The sequence below is a fragment of the Callithrix jacchus genome, chromosome 9 (assembly GCF_049354715.1).
Source record: "Callithrix jacchus isolate 240 chromosome 9, calJac240_pri, whole genome shotgun sequence".
NCBI lineage: Eukaryota > Metazoa > Chordata > Mammalia > Primates > Cebidae > Callithrix > Callithrix jacchus.
The window spans coordinates 104,340,450-104,355,679 of NC_133510.1; positions in this window are offsets into that span (position 1 = coordinate 104,340,450).

The window sequence follows — 15,230 nt, forward strand, 5'->3', positions numbered from 1 at the left end:
TTTTATTAAAATTTTAATTGTATTAGGCAAATACATGTATATTAGTAAAAGAGCCAAATAAAGTTATAAGGCTTTTAACCAAAACAGCAATAGTGGTCCCACCTCTGATTTCCATTCACCAGCAAAAAAAAAATACTCTATATTATTTCAGATGTTTCTTTTAGTATTGACCATCATATTTCTATATCCCTATGTATGGCAGCTATTTCCTGATGTTTTAAAGCTTAGGTATTTTCTGTTAACTTCCTGATAGGGAAACTGAGGATTTAGCTCTCTCACCTAACCTTTCCCTACCTTCACACACATATGCACATGCATCCTGTCCCATAATTCCCTAAGAGAGATATGTAATAATTTTTTGTTAGAGAAAAATTCAACACATATTTTGTTTCTGATTATATAAATATTATTCACAACTAAGTCATACAATGTACTAAAAAGAAACGGACTTTTTAATGTAATCTTTTGCTTTTCCTCGAGTTAATAGTTGTTTCTCTCTTCTTGTTCCTTTTCTTGTTTTCTTTGAATCTCTTAGAAATTTTTCATCTTCAGTGTTCCAATTGCTTTCCACTCTCAGGCCAAATCTCAAGATTTGCAAAAGCAGTAACAATTCTCAACTTTCTTTCAAGTTTTTTTTCCTTCTTTCTCACTGTGAGATACAACTCTTGAAAAAAAAAAAAAACTGTACTCAGTGAGATATAACTCTTGGGGGAAAAACTGGCCAATCAAAGAAAGCCTGTGTACTTTTTTTTTAAAGACATTTCCATTGACAGAATGAGAAAATACTCTGTATTGCCTTTCTTTCTTTCCTGCAAAATTCTTCCACTGATTTTCTTTTACAGAAAGGTAACTGCTCCCTTTTAAAAATAAAACTGGAAACTACTGAAAGCACAAAGAAGAGTGACTCTAAGGAAATTCATGTTGAGTAGAGAAGGCATATTGTGTCAGGAAAATACTGACTACATGATAAGAGCTATTGAAATATTTGAAAGAATTCAAAAATACCTGTTCCCATGCCTGACAATCTCAGCCCCCTCAGTTCTATACGCCTTCCATGTGTTGACAGTGTTTCATTGCTTGGGTTTTACAGTAACAGGTGGCTATTACCGGATAATGTTAAACCACAGAGTCATGAGGCACTAGGGTGCTCCCTCAGAAATTCTCACAACTCTCTACCAGTGAAGTCAGAAAAAACAAAGTTAAGACCAGGAAGTGGTCCTCACAGGCCAATCTTCAATGGGGAATTTCCCTTTTTGTTTGTTGATGTGATAATATAACTTTCCTATTTGTTTTATTTGTTATTCCTTATGATATTCAAGTAAAACCAGTTGATCTGATTCATCTTAAATAAATATAGGTAGATTTTGGAAAGCTTATAAGGAAATGCTTATCTGCTAATGTAAGAGACTGGTCAAGGTGTAACAAACAATGAACACTAATGAAATTCACGTATCTTTTATGCTTGTTTACCTGCTAACATGTCCTTTTTTTGACTATAATGTAATGAAGTCTTACAGAAAGATCAGGTGATCCCCTTTCTTTAAAAAGGATCTCATAATTCAGATGTGTAAATGAGGGCTATTCCCTTCAAGGTAGTTGCTTTGAGAGACTAGGTTCTATTCTCATAATGCTACCATTAACAAAGCAGTTTCAGAGACTCTTCTAGAATTATTTTCAGTCTTGGGTCAGGCTGCCAGACAAAATACAGGTGCCCAGTTAATTTGAATTTAGTATAAGCATGGGACATAAATTATAATAAAAAATTATTCATTGTTTATCTGAAATTCAAATTTAGCTGGGTGTCCTGGAATTTGGTAGAGGTGGGGAGGTAGTTTGGGTTTTTTTCCCTAACTCCGAAACCTTATACCTGGGCACTTGTATGTAAACACCTTGACTGATGCCAGCCTTGCTTGGATGATGGTTGTGATTTTAGACACAGTCTTAAGTCTATCAAAGTCAAGTCTGATGCCAAGAAGGATAATGCCACTTTCAGTTAAAAATAACGCTATAAAGTAAACGGACAGGTTTTCTGATGGGTTTTGTAAATTGACTCTCACAGAAATGCTTATAGAACTTTTGAAAATGGCTTTAATCAATGACAGAATTTTATTGTTTTTATTTTTATTTTGAGACACGGTTTCACTCTGTAGCCCAGGCTGGAGCGCAAGAGCACAATAGTGTAATCCTTGCTCACTGTAGTCTCATACTCCTGGGCTCAATTGATCCTCCCATTTCAGCCTCCAGAGTAGCAGGGATAACAGGCATGAGGCAATGCACCCAGACAAATGGGAAGATTTCAAAGAGTAGTTAGCATTCCAAAGTAATCAGTGAAAAAGGTAGTCAGATTGTGAGTGGGAACTAACCAAACAGAGCCATAGGTTTGTATACAGTATAAATGTTAGTATCATATTAAAGATTGACATTCACCTGCTGAACCTTTTACAGATTTGGCTGTGTGAGTTCTGCCTTGACTTTATCATTTGCATATGAACTTATAAAGACTTTGACTGTGCTTTGGAAGAACTGTACAAGAAAGAACACTTCTCCAGAAATAATCAAATGAGTTATTCTCTGGTGGATTAACTTTCTCCACGAAAATGTTGATCAGTTATGGTAACTTCCTGTCACCCCTGATAGATTGTAAGCCTAAGATTCTGCCATTCGCCAACATTCTTGGCAGTGCACTACTTCATAAAGCATCACAGCAGTGCAGGCACTTTTTCATCCTATTGTTATTGTTGTTATTTTCATAACAGCATCATGATATTAACATGGCAGGAATTATTCTCCAACTTTTGCAGATGTGGTTACTGTGGTTTAGAAAGAGTAAATGATTCACTATTAAATAGCATCAGACAAAAGCCCATTGTACTAAATGGGTGCTTTTTTCTTTAGGCCAAGCTGTCTCTTAAAAAAAAAGGGAAAGTTGAGTAAAGAACATTTTGAGTTCTCCTCTAAACTTGACAGTTAAGCCATGAGTCAAAGAAAAAAGAAAAAGAAAAGTAAGGTGAAAGCAATATTTTAGTGAAATATGACATCCCAGGACATACCTGTTGGCCATTCAGTTCTATATGGAAATTTAAAAATTAAGGCTCTTTCAAAGGTAACAGAACTATCAACCTGACTTGATGTCTATTATTGATATCACCTGAACAAGTTGCCCTTAAACTATCATTTAGATACTATAAAACATCACTGGAATTAAATTCACAGTTGGCAACATTTTCTTAAATAGGACACAATAAAATACTAAACATAAAAGGTAAGAAAATTATAGATTATGTTAAAATTGAGAACTCTGTTCATCAAAAGACATCAAGAGTGAAAAAGAAACCATAAACTTGCAGACAATATTTGCAATAATTATATTAGACACTCACTCCTAACCAGAATTTATAAAGAATTTCTACAAATCAATAAGAAAAAAAATATGCAATAGGACAATGGCCAAAAGATTTACAAAAAACAAGGGATATTCAAATTGCTAAAACATTTATTAAAAAGTGTTCATCTCCATCAGTCATCAGGAAATTAAAAATTAAAACCATAATGGGATGACATTAGTACTTACCCACCAGAATGGTTAAAATTAAAAAAACGTAAAATACGAAGTCTTGACAAAGACATGCAGCAACCAGAATCTACATATGCTACTTGTGGCATTGTAAGTTGGAAAAACCTCTTGGAAAAACTGTTTGGCAGCATTTACTAAAGCTGAACATATGAAATCCCTAAGACCCAGAAATTCTCATGTGGGTATACCAATGCATACGTGTGTTCACAAAAAGACAAGCACTAACATGTTTGTAGCAGCACTTTATATAATAGTCCCCAAATGGAAATTTCCCAAGTGCCCACAGATAGTAGAATGGATAAATAGTCATATATTCACATGATGGAATTCTATGCAGAAATGTGAACAAATCTAGAACTACAACAATATGGATGAAACTTAGGAACATAATGTCAAACAAAAATGCTAAATACAAAAGAGAGAATGTGGTTTTGTTCCCTTCATATAAAATAAAGTAGGAAACACTAATCAATGTTGGTAAAAGGACAGTGGTTATTCTGGAATAGGGGAGAGGGATGTGGATAAGAACAGAAAAGCAGCAGAAATCATGGCTTCTGTGGTGTCAGTAATAATGGCAGCAGCTGCTCCAGATGGCCTACTGCTACCATCACACTGGTTGCATCAGGGAGGTGCAGCCGGGGCTGCATGTTTCATGGAGCCGGCAGGAGCCAGGGACAAGCAAGAGCCCCATCCCTTCTGAGTTAGGGCAGGAGCTCCTGGGTGCTGCTGCAGCCACCCAAACCACCACTGCAGACCCAGGTCTCCATCCCACGAAGCAGGTGGGAGCCCTGCCCTCCTTAGCCAGGCTGCAGCCTCAGGCAACTCTGCACTCTTGGGGGCCTAGGAAGGCCCCTTGCCCTTGCAGGCTCCAAAGTGCCTGCTCCTGCTGCCTGGTCTTTCCATGCTGTTGGTACTGGTTCCAATATTGGAGCACAGTTGGGGTTGAGCCTGGGCAGTCATGGACAGCAGCAGGAGTCAGATAGATTTCTGGGCAGAAGGAGACAGGTCCTCCCTAAGGTCCCACTTTCAGACCAGGGAGGGCCTGAAGGCTGAGGGTAGGGCTTCCAGACCCACATACCAGAGTGGGGACTAGCGGTGCCTTTTCTGGCCCACCCATGGCTGCCCATGGTCTAGTCAGTATGCACTTCCTCCCTTCTGAGGCCCATAAAAACCCCAGGCTCAGCAAGAGCAGGGCAGAGGATGGAGAGATGATGGGAGGACCAGCTGCAGAGAGGAGCTACCCTCTCTGCTGATAGCTGGAGATGATGGTGCTACCAGATGCAGAGAGGAGCTACCTTCTGTGCTAAGAGCTGCAGAGATGATGGGATGACCTGCTGGCAGAGAAGAGCCACTGTCTCCAGGGTCTCCTGTCTGCTGAGAGCTGCAGACATTGGGATAGCCAGTTGTAGAAAGGAGCTACCCTTTCCAGGGCCTCCTCTTTATTGAGAGCTGAGCACTCGATGGGACAACCTGCCTACAGAGAAGAGATAACCATTGCAGGTCTCCTCTGAGCTTTTCTCACACTCAATAAAGCTCCTCTTTATCTTGTTCACCCTCCACTTGTCTGCATACCTCATTCTTCCTGGATGCAGGACAAGAACTCAGGCAAAGGTGCCTCCAGCCACAGAGGTTTTTCAGCCAGAAAATTGACACTCCAAAGATCTCATAATATTAATGTGTCTTCATCTGGTTGCTGGTTTAATATGGACTCAGTTCATGAAAATTCATCTATTTGTATTCTTATAATATATGTATATTGTACAATTCAGTAAAAAAATATAAAAATCACTGGAATTCTAAAGAGGCCCAATATTCCACATTTACCAAAATGTCTTTGGAAGAGAAGTTTGTATGTGATGGGAAGCAATATTTTCAAGATATGCTAATTTCTGTGAAAGACCATATATGCAAATTGGCCCCCAAATGCCAAAGGAGCTGAGAAACCAAAGAACAAGACAGACAAATCCAGTGTGTTGGCAAAGGGTGTCTTATAGGTGGAACTTACACAGAAGTGTGGTCTTAGACAGCCACAGACAGGTAAATCTTTGCACTGTTACTCTGAAAACCCAAGGCTTACATATGCATACCACAGAGAAATGGCATATGTGCTCCAGCAAGACAATTAAAGGTGACCCTCCCAAACAGGCAAAAATACCATATGTATGTAATAACATCAAGGTTGACATGTTGTTACATTAAAGACATTAAATAAAGTAGGAGTCAGGAGATAGCCACAAAATTGTGGCTAATCAGAAGTCAACATGGCAGGTTAGCATCCAAGATGGAGTCATTTTTGTCTCTAAGCTGGGTAGTAGGCAGTATAGTAGACAGCTGTTGTTTTGCCTGCCTTGTATACATTCTTTTTTTTTAGAGAAAAAAATACATTATTTGGATAACTATTTGTGTATATTACATAAGGCTTTCAAATGTAATGCTCTTCTCCCCTTCCCCACTGCAAGGGCAGACGTGCAACCCAAGCCAACCACTCAGAGAACTCAATCAAACTAGACACAATGGTTTGTCCTAATATTGGCATGTACCTAAAAAGGGCCAACCAGAGCCCTTTTTAGATCTGAAATTGAGGGTGCTTGGTACACCCTTAGCCTCTCAAGTATGTGAGCCAATAAATCCCTTTTTTGCTTAAGCTAATTAGAATGGATTTCTATCACGTGAAGCCCATAGAGTTCTGACTCCTGCAAGTGGTGGGGTCTCTGAAGGGTGTGTTAAGGTAACACAGTTGTTCATCAAATTATCTTGTAATTAGGGTGGTTCTAGTTAACAAGGAAGCTTTGGCTGAATGGTATATGGAACTTTCCCCACTCAGTACTTGTATTAATCTGTCACTTTGTAATAAATTAACACAAATGCTGTGGTATAAAACAACACACATTTGTTGCCTCCCAGTTTCTGTGGGTCAGAAATTCAGGTACAACTTAGCTTGCTCTACTGCTTACAGCACTCTCACTAGGCACCGTTAAGTGTCAGCAGGGGCTGAGGTTGCATTTGAAGACTTGACTGGGGAAGGATCTGCTTCCAAGCTCACATGCTTGTTGGCAAAATTCAGTTACTACTAATGGGCTGTCAGACTGAGAGCCTCAGTTCTTTGCTAGCTGTTGATGAAGGCTACCCTCATTTCCTTGCCACATGGACATCTCTTAACAGAGCTGCTTGTTTCATCACAGCATGCAAGCTGAGAAGGCACTGAGGGTGTCTGTTAATAAAAGAGAAGTAAAACTCTTATGTAACATCATCACAGATGCTGTTTTACAGCCCATCACTGTTGCTATTTTACAGTGCTTAGAATCAAGTTGCTAGGTCAGCCCACACTCATGGGGAGGAGATTACACAGGGCATGACAACCAGGAGGCATGGATTATTGGGGGCCATTTTAGGATCTGCCTTCCACAGTGTTGAAGTGTTGAACACAAATTTAAACTACATTAGTTTGAAGGGGCAACAAGTTATCAGCCTGCCCACGCCATGTATTTTGGCCAGTTTATATTATGCATATTCACAGCTGTTGTAAGGATCCATTAGGGCAGGTGGTGGTGGTGGATCCAGAAAAGGTCAAGGAGCTTGGAAATGATGCATAGTAAATTATATTAAACTGCTAAACTAAAGAGGAAAAATATAATAAGATACCCCTGTACTCCTAAAATCTTAAGAAATAAAAGAAGTATCATAAACGTAATGAAAGTTTTGCTATAAGAACACTGGCAAGTCAAGCACTTTAAATTGTCTTTATATTAGTGATCTATTTGAACTCCCTGTAAGTTCTTAGTTGTGCATCAGAAAAGGCAAGATAAATGTGTTAAGATCACAGATATTTAAACCTTAAGTTAAAAACCTGAAAATATGTATATGTAAACTATATGTAATTATATTTATAATATAATTTTATGTATTTCTATAAAAATTACTTATAACGTACAACAAATTATGTATTATATGTATTTTATACAGATTATAGTACGCAGTATTTTCCTTTTACTTTGTAAATTCTTTTTTTTTCCTTTTGATGCATCCAAAGCATTGATTAGAAGAACTTAGGCACAGAGGAGGCTGTAGCAATCTTTGCAACAAACAGCGAGAGACAATGATGTGCTATCTAGCTATGTCTGCAGTGAGGAGGTCAGGTCATGGAGTTTATATAAAGGTTTAAGGATTTTGGCTCAAGGCTAGGACTAGTTTCTTCCTCGTAAACCTTGATACCTGCATGAGGATCTGGGAATGTTCAAAGCCCTGGTTTCAAGCCTGCTGGGGAAAGCCTGCAGCTGGTTGTGTCAGAGTGATCAAGGTACTCTCTGATTTTTGCTCAAGACACAGGGGAAAAAAGCAGGGGGTGGAGGGGACTGGGGGATTCCACAAGTAGTTTGTAAATTCTTTATTGCCCCCTTACCTCCAGTCCAAATTGCATGAGCTTTAGCTAAGATTCAGTAGGTGATAGACAGGTAGATGATACATAGATAGATAGGTGATAAATAGATAGGCACACATAACATGTGTATAATCATGTCAATCAACAACATGGACCACGAGCAATATACAAGGCAGTGTCCTTGTTGCTGTAATAGATTTATAGACAAGTAAAGACATGGCCCCTGGTCTCTCAGACTTTAGTCTCAGTTCCCCCAAAAAACAATAATTATTGAGCACCTAATCTGTGCCGGGAACTTTTTATATGTTCCCCGCACAGATTAAGTGCTCAAATAATTATTAGTTCTCTTACCCCACTTTCCCGTTTCCACATTATCATCATTAATGGAAAATGAAAGAGTCCCATGGATCCCTTTTACAGAAAATGAAAAGGAGTGCACTACAGGGGCCCCTTGGCACTTCCAATAATGCAAACCATTCAACATGTACAGGAAATTTAACTCTAGAATAGATTCAGAATTTTCAGAGTAAATAATCTGTAGCTTCATCCCAACTTTAGACTAGCTAGGGGATAGTTTCTGGGAAGTAGGATAAAGTCACCTCATGTGAGGCCAGCAGGGAAAATTCCAGGAACTGCGGGCTCCCACCCCAAGCCCTATCCTGATGTCCCCATCCATTGCCAGTGTTGGCAGCTCTGACAGTGGCAGTTTTGACAAAGGTGAATGTTCAGGAAAAGTTGGAGCTAGGGAATCTCAGTATGCTCTGCACATCATACGTTCCTGATAAAAGACTGAGTTTCTGCAGGTGAGCCAGTCTGGTCCTCCTTCCAGGAAGCCTACTCCAGATAGAAGGACCTGCACAACCCCAGTAACAAAGCTTCTTGAGAAAACATGAACAGTCAGTTTTTACTTCTCAAGGATATAGAATATTGGCAATTTTTTTAGTTGCCCAGAGCCTAGCATAGTGCCTGATCATATATAGACATCCAGGATATCCCGTGTTGTTTGAGGAATGAATGGCACTCAGAAGCTGGGCGTGGGAGCTGATGCCTATAATCTCAGCACTTTGGGAGGCTGAGGTGGGTGGATCACTTGAGGCCAGGAGTTCGAGACCAGCCTGGACAACATGGTGAAATGCCCATCTCTACTAAAAATACAATAATTAGTTGGGCATTGTGGAGTGTGCCTGTAGTCCCAGGTACCCCAGAGGCTGAGGCAGGAGAATTGCTTGAACCCAGAGGTGGAGGTTGCAGTTAGCTAAGATCACACCACTGCAGTCCAGCCTGGGCAACAGAACAAGACTCTGTCTCAGATTAAAAAAAAAAAAAAAGAAAAAGTGCTACCCAGGAAATTGCCAGTTCTGTTGGACTGACCTGTTAAAACTCTAATAAAATGGCAATAACGTATACTTCCCATTGTATACTATGCACTGTCATAAATGCTTAAAATTGTTACTTTTAAAAATATTTTTTAAATCTTTCAACAACCCTATGAGGTGGATATACTTATTAATAGGAGCATCTGTACCCACTGTACAGATGGGAAAACAGAGACTCAGAAAGAGTAACTAACTTGCCCAAGATTGCCAGCTAACAGTGAAGCTGAATTTGAGACTAGGTAGTCTTGCTCTTGAGTCAGCATTTCTAACCACTAAGCTACACTGCCTCACAAGAATAGCAGAAGCAATTTTTCCACTTACACACCCTTCTTATAACAAGATGCTTGAACATGTGTAGAGCCATGTGTGCTTTGGTAAACATATACCTACCTGCTGTGAAGGCAGCACAGTCGGAAATCCTGAACTCTTTTCTTTCTAGTTAGGCCCACAGAACTTGAAAACATACAATCCCTTTTCATTAAGTTTTTGAAAACATACAATCCCTTTTCATTAAATTAGGAAGAAAATCTTGACACTAAAACTAAGCATTCGTTTGCAAATATGCACCTTTATGTACCAACCCATATATAAACATTCATGGACTAGACATTGGTTTGAGGTCCTACTATGACGAACCAGAGGCCTGTGGCCCAACCCACACCTTTGTCATTCTGTACTGCTTCTGTCTCTCAACCAACCAAACAGTAACCTGATCACCCATCTAAGCCCCTCTCAAGCCAATCCAGTTGTTTTTTTTTTCCAGCAAAGTGAATTATAAGGAGTAGAAGTATTTTATCTTTTTTTTTATTACCTTTACAGCAGAAGTCATGGCCCCATAACAATATTCAATTAGAAATCTCTTTTGCCTTGTTCTGAATACAAAGGGATAAGTTTCTTCCAATATTTTATAAAACTCTTTAAAGAAAATGCATGATTTCTAAACATAGGTACTTCAGAAAGAGGATTTGAAGATATTGCTTGTCCTTGCCCCTTAGAGCAGCTATGTGGCCTTCCTCCGGGAAAGGGGCACCAAAATTTTGTTGTAACTTACTTAATAACACTAGACAGCTGTCATAGTATGTTAATCGAAACTGCTTCCCATAACAAGGAAAAATTGTTAGCTGGCCTTGTCATGAAAGAGATTTTTTCAAAAATTTCCCATAATGTTGTAACATATCAAAACAAAGCAGGTTATGAAATAGTACATATTGTATAATTACATTTTAATAAACGTATGTATTTACCATCGTAAAAGTGTCCTGGAAGGATACACCCAAAGGGGTTAACATATTAGAATTATATGTTATTTTGTATTTTTTTTCTTATCTAAATATAATTCATGATGGGTGTGATGGCTCACACCTGTAACCCCAGCACTTTGGGAAGTTGAGGTGGGTAGATCACTTGAGGTCAGGAGGTCAAGATCAGCCTGGCCAACATGGGGAAATCTGTCTCTACTAAAAATACAAAAACTTAGCTGGGCATTGTGGTGCATGCCTGTAATCTCAGCTACTCAGGAGGCTGAGGCAGGAGAATCACTTGAACCTGGGAGGTGGAGACTGCAGTGAGCTAAGATTGTGCTACTACACTCCAGCCTGTGCAACAGAGTGAGGCTTGATCTCAAATAAATAAATAAATATTCTAATTATTGTGCTACAAATATTGCTTCTGTATTAAGACAAAATGTTTCAATTACTAAAAAAATAAGATTCAGATGAGCTACATAAACAATTTCTGAGAGTACCAAGATTGCACTAAGATTCTATGCTTCCAGAAGGGGGCAAGAAAGTATTTAATAAGAACTTGCTATGTTTCAAACACTTTGTCTTTTTTTCCCCCATTTAATCATCTCTAAGCTCCTGTAAAGTGGGCAGTATTATTCCCATTTTACAGATGAGGAAACTTGAGGCTCAAGAAGGTTACGTAAATGTCTAAACCATATACCCACCACAGAGCCAGGATTCCACCAGATTCATCTGATCCAAAAGGCCACACTCCCTCCACTTGCCGAGGCAGCTTCCAGCACAGCATAATAGAAAGGAGCCTGGTTTTACTCATCACCATCCATGGCACCTTGCAAAACAAGCCCTCAGTGATGGCTGCACCTAAGTGTACATAAGTCAAGGAAGAAGTGCCATGTGAGGCACACAGACACTCCACTTACCTACTTATCTTGAGTTAATGCAAATGGCTCTGAGATTCTCATTGCAGCTGCAACGCAATTTGCTGTGTCTTTTAAGACAAAATGTGGGTTGCATTCTCTCTCTGTAGTACAGACTCATTATTAGGGTGACTTAGAGCCCTTTGATAATTCTGAGATACATATTACTTACACATGCTCTTAAAGGAAGCTCTTTATATCATAGTCAGCTGACAATTGGCCTCTTATGTTAACAACTGGCAAAACATCACAGCTTTGCCTCAATTACCTTTTGTTTTCCTGTCCCATTGGATGTTTTGTTAAGGATTAATTTGACTTTGGCTCCCCCTCATACCAACGAGCTTCAGGCAATTCATTTACGATCTCTCTTTGCTGTCACATCACTTCTGTGAAGAACATAATCACTAGACGTTGTTTTCCCATCAGGATGAAGGGCGCAGTGAGGAAGTGCAGATGCACCTTAGAGAATAAGACTGGCAAAGCGGCAAGTGGGGAGCAACTGGCAAGAAACTGACATTTTAGGAAAAGAAGCAAACTATGAGCAGATGTGGGTGGGCATTGACATTTAGACAGTGGGAGAAAGAATATGTGGATGTGTGATAATGGAGGGAAAGTACCTCCACTGATGACAGTAAGGACTATTTCTGAAGCTCTTACAATGGGCCAGACTCAAGAGTAAGTGCTTTACAGGTGATTCATCCTCACAAGCAGGAGCTGATCCAAGATTTGTGCAGCTCTGAAGATGACACATTTTGGGAAGAGGGCAGGGGTCTTTAGGCTAGAAATTTACAAATACAGCATGCCTAAAGCCCTCCTGTGAGGAGCCTGTACAAATGAGGTGTCTTGAGGTTTAAGCTCCCTGAGCTTCATGACAAACCCATAAACCCTCTGAAGTATCTCTCATCCATTCCACATATAAGGGAAGCTCAGCAAGGTTGGCTGGGTGTGGTGACTCATGGCTGCAATCTCAGCACTTTGGAAGGCCAACATGGGAGGATCATTCGAGTTCAGGAGTTTGAGGCCAGCCTTGGCAACATAGTGAGACTCCATTTCTACAAAATTTTTTTTAAGTTAGCCAGGCATGGTGGTGTGTGCCTATGTGGGAGGCTAAGGTGGAAGGATGACTTGACCCTAGGTGGTAGAGGCTGCAGTGAGCTGTGATTAAGTCAGAGCACGCCCGTCTGGGCAATAGAGTGAGATCCTGTCTCAAGCATGTGCACCATGCTTGCATATATGCAAATATGCAAGTGCAAGGGAGTTGGCAGCTCATGGGGTGACTTAACCACTGCAGGACATGAACTAATGGATAAATGTTCCCTTCTTCTGAGTCTTGGGCGGATGATTCAGAAAGAGCGACAAACTCATCCTGGCTTTCTAGGGACCTGAGTTTTCTCTGGGTGACCAATGGAAATCCTGTGTTGCTGCTTGCTACCTTCATTCTGAAAGGCATTCTGCAGGACTTCTTAGAGAGTCCCAGTGGGATCAAGTCCCATTTTCCCACAGCTTAATAACACACACTGTTTTGCCTTTCCCTGCTTTCCTGGGATTACTTCCCAGGCTCAAAGAGGTTAACTAACTTGTCCAGTAACACAACTACCAAGTAACAGAACAGGCTTCTAAAATCCTTTAAAAATTTTTCCAAAGTCCCCAAATAGGCAAACTCCTATTTGTCTTGAGGACAAACTCTCTTGAAGAGGCAGCACAAACACCTTGATGTGGTTCTGTGAGTTTTCCTGGCAGGCCCCAGCCTATCCTTTGTCAGAACCTGCAGACCTTGGGGCTGTGGAATCCTGCCAAGATCTCTGGTGGAACTCGTATCTTTCAGATTCATATGATCTGCAAAGAAAGCCACTGTTGAGGGAGAGAGAAAAAGAAGTCTTAGTGACTCTGCTCTTTGTATCCACAAACCAAAAAGTAGGGGGAAAAGATCTTTTTAAGACACACATATTTAATTTAGCCATAGCCCTGGATAAAAAGCTTCCAGTTTTAAGAGCTAGATGCGGGGATTGCTGGTAAACTGGCTCAGGGAAGGGTGGGTATGGAGAGAACATGGATTTGTAGCATTTGTCAATTTCTGTGGTGCCAATACTCTCCCCATGACTGATTTCAAGTCACCAGTGGTTATTTGGCTTGAAATATTCCTGAATATTTAGCAACTGGCTCTTACAAGCAGGTAGAGGCAGCACACTACTGGCTGTGATGGTCATGACCTCAAGTTCTACAGTAATTAGGAAGATCTTTCTTAAATCTCAGAGCCAAATATTCTTGGCCCGGAAATCTTGTTTAGTTGGCACTGTGTAAAGAATATTTAAGATTATTAAATCTCAAGAATGTTGTCAGGGGTCTGGGTACAGTGGCTCAGGCCTGTAATACCAGCTCTTTGGGAGGCAGAGGTGGGTAGATCACCTGAGGTCAGGAGTTTGAGACCAGCCTGGTCAACATGGCAAAACCCCATCTCTACTAAAAATACAAAAAATTAGCCAGGCATGGCGGCATGTGCCTGTAGTCCCAGCTACTTGAGAGGCTGAGGCAGGAGAATTGCTTGAACCAGGGAGGCGGAGGTTGCAGTGAGCCAAAATCATGCCACTGCACTCTAGCCTGGGCAACAGGCCAAGACTCTGTCTCAAAAAAAAGAAAAAAAAAATGGATGTTGGTAAATAAGTTAGGAGTTCTTCATGGTTCACTATGACCCATATATAAAATATTTATTCAATATGTGCTCAATTAGTTAAATGGGCAGGAAACAGGCCACCAAGCCTATTGCCCCTACCTAGTGACGCTAGGAAGGGACAAAGTCCCTGACACCCCACAAACCTCTGCCCATCACGTATAACTATACCAGCTAAGATAGAACACCTGATAAAAGCAAAATCTTGTCCAGCCTCCTAATTTTGTACATTTGATCTCAGTGGAGAAGCAGCCAAGAATTTTGTACATGAAGAAACTGAGGCCCAAGGAGAAGTGTGTCAAAGGTCACATAGGATTTTAAATACTAGAAGTGGAACTAAAAGTTAAGTCTCCTGACTGTCTACAATCCTTTCTACATCTGGCTGTTCAAGCAATTAAACCTTATAATGAATATTTCAATATACTAACTTTGAACAGTGCCATACCTTCCAGATTAATTTTGTAACAACATCAGGAAAGTGATAATTTGGCTGTTGGGGGCCCTGACTTTATTTCACTTGCCTCTGCCCTCTTAAGTTTTCTAAAGTTGGAAACACTCATCACTGCACAGATAAGCTCAGCATTGTCCAATTCAAAGACCAGCTAGATTCCTCATAGAAAACAGAGCCAAAGACACAAGTTTGTGTGAAGCTGGTATATATTGGGAAGTAATCCCATGGAAGCAGGAAAAGGCAAGACGGTATATGCTATTGAGCTGTGGGAAACTGGGACTTGATCTCAATGGGACCCCCTCAGGGGTCCTGAAGAATGCGTTTCAGAATTAGGGTAACCAACAGCAACATGGGACTTCCAGCGCTAACTCAGAGAAAACTCATGTCCCTGGAAAGTCAGGATGAGTTCGTCACCCACTCAGAATCATCTGCTCAAGAGTCAGAAGAGAGGAACATTTATCCACTAGTTCATGTACTGCAGTGGTTACATTGCCCCATGAGATGCCCCTTGCACTTGCATACTTGTATATTTGACAGTCAAAATACATTTCTAACAGTATCCAAGGAAGCTGAGCAAGAGCAGCCCCAGGGCAGAATGAGATGCAGGGCAGCCACGTTGTAA